This window comes from Rhinolophus hipposideros (genome assembly GCF_964194185.1).
Source record: "Rhinolophus hipposideros genome assembly, chromosome: X".
In the NCBI taxonomy this organism is placed as follows: domain Eukaryota; kingdom Metazoa; phylum Chordata; class Mammalia; order Chiroptera; family Rhinolophidae; genus Rhinolophus; species Rhinolophus hipposideros.
Window position 1 is genome coordinate 39,012,245 of NC_138046.1, and position 9,401 is coordinate 39,021,645.

A 9,401-nucleotide genomic window follows, 5' to 3' on the forward strand; every position below is an offset into this window, starting at 1 on the left:
CTATAAAACTCCATACCCCTTTTTGCTCGGAGAGGTTATGGTCTTTTCTAGCCTGACCTCCCACAGCTCAAATATGCCGAATAAATTCTAATAGGCCAATTTTGGTCTCCCGTGATTCATTCCTCCGGCTGTGCCTAACACTCAGCAGATAAATTCATTCTTGTGGTTAACATCAAATGAATCCTTGTTTTTGGGGTCCACAATCCTTTACTATCACTTGTAATCAATCTTAGGATGCACCATCATTTCCCTAAGTAGATCTACCCTTGTTAAACATTAAATTTCCCACATTAATATGAATTGAAATACAAAAAATTGGCAATTGCTCTCAAGCCAGAGCTTGCTGAAGTTGTTCTTAGTATGTTGAAGGGTGTTGGGGGAAAAGGAGTAATGTGGAGGGGAGAGATCAAGGCTAGGCAGGGAAATGGCAGGCAACCCCATCCTCGGAAGCTGAATGGGTCTTGGAGACCTTGTATTCCAATTTCTTTGTTTAGAACATGCATATCAATCTCTACTAACTAATGGACTTCTGGAATCCCTGAAATGAACCTAGAAGTCCCTACCAGAAGTGTTACCTAGCAAGGACTCACTGCCCAATGCGCGTAGAAGCCAATGCTATGGCATTGGCTTTTGAGAATAACAAAATTTTTTATTGTGAGGTTGACCAGCGAGGAGGCAGGATGTAAGGCTCAACTCTGTCTCTCTGACCCAGGGTTTGGGGCAATATATAAGGAGCTTAAGCACCAGATCTTCCTAGACCAGGGGTTTCCAAACTTTTTTCAATGTTTTTTACCAAGGGCCATATGCGGTAAAATACACAAACAGCTGGGCCACGCACTCGAGTTGAAGTACGTATTGCCTCACCCGGTTTATTTAAGTAAACTAAATATATTTTTGGAATTTGCTGCGGGCCAATTAACAATGGATTGCGGTCCACAGTTTTGACACCCCTGTCCTAGACAATGGACCCTTTGCTTTTGAAAGGGTTACGCCATTCAGGTTCTGGTCATGTTCCTGGTCCTTTGGTTTCAAGTGGGGGAAACAGTTAAGGGTTCATAAGTGTTACCTGTGAGTGGTGTTTGCAAGTGTTACTTGTAAGTGGTATACCCAAGGTTTAAACTTTGGTTCCTGGTCTTGTTAGAAGCAGGATAGGACCAGTTTGAGATGGTTCTGCATTGACAAAATTGTCTCAATAAGCGGATCTGACAACCAAGTGGTATCAAATCTGGACAGATTTGGACTTTGCAAAAGGACCTATAGAACTGGCTTGCTAGCTGTTTAGGTCTATTAACCTTTCAATAATGTGGCCGCAAATTTTCTGAAATTAAATTTTCTGAACTCTCATTTTTATTTTTGCCTTATGATAGACTTTTAAAGTATTGAATATTTCTCAGATACTTGGTACACAGGCAGTGGCCTAAGTCACAGTGCCTCTCTTATCCATCTGTCTTTTGTTACCTAGGGATGCTCTAGGCCTTCACTTTGAACCCACTCCTCTAGGACCTCCCAGCAACTAAGAAATAATACTTTTCGCAGCAGGTATCCCCCAAGATTCTACTCTAGAAAAACAGTGAAGATTCCTTCATGGGTGTGTCCTGTGCAATTACACAGTGCCTTATCCTTGGATAAGAGGAAGGGCCTCAAACATCATTTAGTGATCTCCTGTAACAATCTTGAAATTCTTAATTTTTGAGGAAGGAGCCTTATATTTCATTCCTCACTGTGCTCTGTTAATTATGTAGTTACTCCTGATAGCCAGTATCAGTTCTGATTAATCTGCTCAAGCTGTACCATTAAAACATTTTGAACATTACCGTTTGGTTTTTTACATTGGTAAATCAATTATTAGAACCTTAGAAATCATTCACCATCCACCCATCTATCCATTCATCCATCCTTCAATCCAGTTCAATATTTACTGCACACATACCATATGCCAGACACTGTGATAGTCACTAAAGATACAGCTATCCAGCCTTGAAGGGAGACAGTCTTGAACGGAAGAGGGCTAATGTTTATTGAGTGTCTACTGTGAGTCAACTTCAATGCTAAGTGCTTTATAAAACACTATTTCAATAATCTTTCAATCCTCATCACAATCTGAGAGACATATAAAGTGCCTATATTATAAATGAAAAAAGGGGAAAACTTAGGTTAAATAATACATTTAAAGTGTCAGAGCTAGAATAGGAATTCGTTATTATTTACATGCTCAACAGTTCCAGGTTCATTCACTCGAAAATAAAGTTATTTGAAAATGCACTTTAAGAATGGTGGTGTGAGGAGCTTCATTGTTCCTCATGGTCAGCAAAACAACCATAACTGGTGAAATTTATTTAAAAAAAAAATATCTAAACTATGTGGAAATTGCCCTGAAAGCCTACAGCAAATAAAGTAACATTTATCCTAGAAAATATAGTAAATCTTGTAAGATCAGCTAGTCTGTGGGATTTGAGCCATGAAATGTTCTCCCACCTTTTCCAGTTCAGTGCAATGGAAACTATTCCAGGTGGGTGTAGCTAATAACATAAGACTCCTCTTTTTCCACATCGCAATAAGACTGATTTCTGTCCCTGAGGGGTTGGCTACTAGCATTCCTCATCCTTCCCAGTTCAGTGATTCCAGACAACAGATCTGAGGCTCCCTTCCTCCACCCAGCTCCCATTCATAGGACAGAAAGTCTACCCCAGGAACAGGAAGCTGAGAATACTGGCCTACAATAATCTCTACCCCAGGTCCTTTGAAGGGCAGAGGTTCCATGATGAGGGACAAACCAAGAAGACCAGTGATGCTTTCCTCCTTTAGTTCCCCCCAGGCCAGAGTTTTACTTGTAAGGGGTGCACTGTAAGAATAAGAGTTCTTACCCCCATCTTTAAAGCAGTAGTGCAGTGGTTCTGCATTGGGAAAGAGGCCATAAGAACAGAGAGCTCTGTAGCTCTCCCTAAATGGACTGATTTTATTTGGAATAGAGACTGAGGAAGTTCAATTCTAAGGATGCTGTGAAAAAAATGTATATTTTGCTAGTGAGCAAAAATAATATAAAAAGGTAGAAAATAGAGCTATACAGGAGTAACATTTCTATATTTCACTGTCATTTCAGTTAGTATAAATCTGAAGTAGATATGTATGCTGAAAGGCCTAGTGTAACTACTGAGAAAATAATTTTTTTAAAGTTTATTTGGGTGACAATTGTTAGTAAAATTACATAGATTTCAAGTATACAATTCTGTAATACATTATCTATATATCACACTGTGTGTCAGTGAAACATTATTAAAGTAATTCAAATGGTACACTAAAAATATTCACTTATAAATGAAGGCAGTAAAGAGGAAAAGAAGGACAAAAGGACATGAGTCATAGAAAAAAAAGTAAAATGGCAGTCATAAATCCAATCATATGAATAATGAAATAAAACATGACTGAATTAAACAATCTAATAAAAAAGCAGACAATTTGAAAGTGGATAAAGAAACTAAGACCCAACTATATGTTATCTATAGGAGACATACTTTAGATTCAATGATATTAGGTTTTAAGTGAAAAGACTGAAAAAAATTTATAGTAAGTATAGGCTATAGTGGAGAGCCAGATTGGGTGTTTCTGGATATTTAGGAGGTGGTGTGTGGGTCCTATGCTTATAGACAGAATGATGTTTAGAAGAAGAATTAGCATACCTTCACTACACATTTTGAACAAAATGACTTCAAACAAAACACTTTGCTTCTTAACAAATAAATGCATATAAAGATACAGGTGACTGGTGGCAGCTTAAAGGATAAATTTGCTAACATCTCCATCCAATTGCACAAAAGTACAAATTAATAGTTCCAATCCATAAATCTTCCCAGATCTGTAGGCAAGGCACCTGCTACATAGCAGGCCACAGGGATTGCTTGTCCTCATGGAAATCTAGGGACAGAAAGTCAAGAAATGGGGAACTATCTTTGTTTTTCTCTTACAATAATAACAATACAAGCTGAACATTAAATCACTTATATTATCTGAGAGTAATAGAGACTCGGTTTTTATATGCTCATATTTTGAGGTGACATTAGATTTAGACCATTGCTGTCCCTTCTAGTCAATCCATAAGTGCATATTTACTTTGTGAAAAGTAAGGCCATCTAATTCGAAGTCTTCCATCAGAATGTCAAAACCTTTGAAATCTTTACCCTTAGTTCTTTTCTTCAAGAGAAAGACCTCATTAATGAGACATGCATTTTGTTCTCTGGCAGGAGTAATGCAGTAGCTAGTAGTATGTTGATAAATACTGATTTATTTGATAAATAACCTGGTATCAGATATTGTCACATAGCAGAGAGAAGGGTAATAGAGGAATAAAACAGGCCAGCCCATGTTTCCCAGAATCACATACAATCACCAATATTAGAGTTCAAAGACACTTCAGTGATTCTATTTCAGCCCAATTCCTTTATATTATGGATGGAAAAACTTAGACTCTGAAATTGAAAAGAAATCAGTCCAAGTTCACCTAGTACATAAAAGTACTTGGAACTAGACCCAAATCTCTGGATTCCTACTCCACTATTATTATTATTATTATTATTATTATTATTTTATAATAAACAAAGTTTATTGATTAATCCACAAACATGACAATTTTTTAAAAAGTATAAATCAAATTATTGCCTTCGGTTAATAAAATGAGGCTTTCCCTGGGTAGCAGCTCCCCTAACCAGCACAGCTCTTATAGCACTGAAGACCATTCTCATTGAAAGCCATACACTTCAGGGCTTTGAAAGAGTCTGTAAAGCAAGCACTGATGTCTTGCTCCCATGGCACATGGCCTACTCCATTATTTATACTACTTCACATATTTTATTTCTTCCAGAAGATAGAGAAAGTCTGAGACACTATTGAGATCCTAGGCAGCCAGGAAGCAGCATGAGGACATTGAGTGTCTGAGAATTGTAGATGGAGGTGGGGGTGACATAAAAATGAGATATAGAATGTCATGTAAATTCCAAATCTGGTGAGCACACAATGTAATATATAGATGATATATTATAGAAATGTACACTTGAAACTTATGTAATTTTATTAACTATTATCACTCCAATAAATTTAATTAAAAAATAAACATAAATGAATTACAAATCAAGTCTCAATCCTTGGGGTAACCTTATCTATCATAGGCTTGCTGCAAGAATGTGCTTGGCTGGCTCACTGAAAGCCTCCTAATGAAAGAAAATAATACCCATTATTCTTTCTGGGCTGTGGCCTTGAAATAATGTGGTTTCTCTCCATGATTTTAGTGTTCAATTATGAAATCCCCTTTGCTTCAGATAATAAAGATTCCAGGTGTATTTGTTCTCTAAGGACTTGTCCCCCACATGCCAAGGATGCTTACAATATGTAACTCTTAACTGGAATTATTGTATTTCTTGCATAAAGATTTAAAGCCCTCATAAATCTGACTACATCTGCACAGCAAAAGAAACCATCGACAAAATAAAGAGGCAACCAAGTGAATGGGAGAAAATTTTTGCAAACAGTGCCTCTGATAAGGAGCTAATATCAAAATATACAAGGAACTCATGAAGCTCAACAACAGAGAAACAAACAACCCAATTGAAAAATGAGCAGAGGTCCTGAGGGGACATTTCTCCAAAGATGACATACAAATGGCAAATAGACATATGAAAAATGCTCAACATCTCTAATCATCAGAGAAATGCTAATAAAAACCACAATGAGATCTCACCTTACCCCAGTCAGAATGGCTATCATCAACAAGACAAATAGTAACAAGTATTGGAGAAGCTGTGGAGAAAAATGAACCCTCATACACTGTTGGTGGGAATGCATACTGGTGCAGCCATTATTGAACGCAGTGTGAAGGTTCCTCTAAAAATTACCAATAGAATTACCATATGTCCCAGCAATCTCTCTCCACCCCTACAGAGTCTCGCCTCACAATTTACGGGACAAGCGTCTTCATCAAGGGGCCCTGTGTGAGGAACCTGGAGGTGAATGCAATATCCTGGACACTGCCAAGCTCTCTGGGCACAGCCAGGGTTTCTCAGGGCACCACCAGTAATTCTGCACACAGCCAGACTTCCTGGGCTTCTTAGGGTACCACCGAGAGCGATCCCTCTCCTGGGTATCTACCCAAAAAATTTGAAAACATTTATACATAAAGACACGTGTGCTCTAATGTTCATTGCAGCTTTGTTTACGGTGCCAAGACATGGAAACAACCAAAATGTCCTTCGATAGATGAATGGATAAAGAAGTTGTGGTATATATACACAATGGAATACTATTTGGCAGTAAGAAAAGATGATATAGGAACATTTGTGACAACGTGGATGGATCTGGAGATGCTAAGCGAAATAAGTCAGACTGAAAAAGCGGAGAACCCTGTGATTTCACTGATAGGTGGTATATAAACCAAAAAGAAGACAAACAAATGGGAAACAAAAACTCATAGACATACACAATAGTTTAGTGGTTACCAGAGGGTAAGGTGGGTGGGTGGTGGGAGATGAGGGTAAGGGAGATCAAATATATGGTGATGGAAGCAGAACTGATATTGATGGTGAACACGCAATGGGATTTATAGATGATGTAATACAGAATTGTACACCTGAAATTTGTGTAATTTCACTAACAATTGTCACCCCAATAAATTAAAGAAAAGATAAATAAATATATATGTAAATAAGACATATTACAAAGTAATTTACATGCATTACCTCATAATATTTGCAGTAAATCAGTGTACAGATACGTTATTTTGCCAAGTTAATACAATTAGATCAGAGCAGACTCAGGATTTCTTTTTTTTAATTAAGGTTTATTGGGGTGACAGTTTTTAGTAAAGTAACATAGATTTGAAATGTACAATTCTGTAATACATCATCTACACATTATATTGTGTGTTGACTACACAGAGTCAGTTTTCATTCCATCACCATATATTTGATCCCCTTTAGCCTCATCTACCACCCTCCTCCCTTCTTACCCTCTGGTAACCACTAAACTATTGACTGTCTATGAGATTTTGTTTCCTCATTTGTGTGTCTTCTTCTGTTGTTTTCAGTTTTATATACCACATATCAGTGAAATCATATGGTTCTCAACTTTTCCTGTCTGACTTATTTCAGTTAACACTATAGTCTCAAGATTCATCCATGTTGTTGGAAATGGTACTACTTTATCTTTCCTTATGGCTGCGTAGTATTCCATTGTGTATATATGCCACAACTATTTTATCCATTCGTCTACCAAAGACACATCCATTGTTTCCATGTCTTTGCCACTGTATATAAAGCTGCAATGAACATTGGAGTACACTTGTCTTTATGGATAAATGTTTTCAGATGTTTTGGGTAGATACCCAGGAGAGGATGTGGGGACAAAGCCCCAGAAAGCAGTTTCCAGGCTCTCAGCCTCACATAGAAAGGTGCTGGCTCTGGTAGTAAATGGCCATCAACTGTGATCAGATGGCCATCATCTGTGGCTAGTTGGCCATCAGCTGTAACCTGTAAGCCATTGGCCACTAATATAACTGCCGTGGCTACTCTAGTAGAAAATGGGGGCTAGCAAGAAGATGGTGACTGGCAAGCACGGACTGCTGTTTGGACGGCGGGTTGCAGATTATGTAGATACTGCTTCCTCTGTCTCCAGCCCAGCCACCAGCGAGAATATATTGGTTTGACTCCCCTACCTATGGCTCCGTGGGTGTTCCTTTTTGGCCTCACCGTGTCCTGCGTTCTTATGTGGGAGCGGGAGTTGAGACCCTGCAGGCCGCCCCACACGACAGAGGGATTGCTGGCTCATATGGTAACTCTATTCGTAATTTTTTTTTTAAGTGATACAAAACCTTTACTTTTTTATTTTTATTTTTTATTTTTATTTATTTTTATTTATTTTTAGTTTTGTACATATTTTTTTAAATTTATTAGTTTCAGGTGTACAAGACAAGGTAATACTTAGACGTTCATCATTTATATCCCTCACTCTGCGAACCCCCCTCCCCCCATCCACTATTCCTCCGACCTGACACCGAGCCATCACATTATATATATAAAATTATAGTTGGCATTCATTAATGTTTAGCTTCTGGTGTACAATGCCATGATCAGGCATCCACAGTATCTCTGAGGTGGTCTCCCAAATAGGACGCATGTCCATCGGATACCCAACAAAATCTTTACAACATTATTGAATACCTTCCCCAAATTAATTTTCAAAAATCCCTGAGGCCATTCTGTGGTTACCAGCTGCTTCCTAATCCCTTCACCTTTCCCCTTATCCCCAACCCCCCCCCCGCCCATCTAACAACTCTCGGTTTTTTCTTTGTGTCCCCAAAATAGTTTCTGATTAGTTCATTCACATATTCTTTTCTTCAGATTCCGCATACAAGTGAGATCATATGGTACTTGTCTTTCTCTTTCTGACTTATTTCTTTTTCATTTATTTATTTATTTATTTATTTATTTATTTATTTATTTATTAGTTTCAGATGTACAAGACAAGGTAATACTTAGACGTTCATCATTTATATCCCTCATACTGTGAACCCCCCTCCCCCCATCCACTATCCCTCCGTCCTCACACTGAACCATCACATTATATATATAAAATTATAGTTGGCATTCATTAATGTTTAGCTTCTGGTGTACAATGCCATGTTGGGTATCCGATGGACATGCGTCCTATTTGGGAGACCACCTCAGGGATACTGTGGATACCTGACTTATTTCACATAACATAATGTTCTCTAGATCCATCCATGTTGTTGCAAATGATAAGATTTCTTTCTTCTTTGTGGCTGCGTAATACTCCCTTGTATAAATGTACCACAGCTTCTTAATCCAGTCATCTAGCGATGGGATGTTTGTTTTTTTGCAGTTGAGTTGAATAAGTTTCTTATAAATTTGTGATATTAATCCCTTATCAGATATATCATTGGCAAATATCTTTTCCCATTCAGTAGGATCCCTTTTTCTTTTATTGATGGTTTCCTTTGCTGTAAAAAACTTTTTATTTTTTTATTTTATTTTATTTATTTATTTATTTATTTATTTTATTAGTTTCAGGTGTACAAGACAAGGTAATACTTAGACGATCATCATTTATATCCCTCACACTGTGAACCCCCCTCCCCCCATCCATAATCCCTCCGACCTCACACACAGCCATCACATTATATATATAAAATTATAGTTGGCATTCATTAATGTTTAGCTTCTAGCGTGCAATGCCATGATCAGGCATCCACATTATCTCTGAGGTGGTCTCCAAAATAGGACGCATGTCCATCGGATACCCAACAAAATCTTTACGACATTGTTGAATAAGTTCCCCAAATTAATTTTCAGAAAACCCTGAGGCCATCTTGTGGTTACCAGCTGCTTCCTAATCCCTTC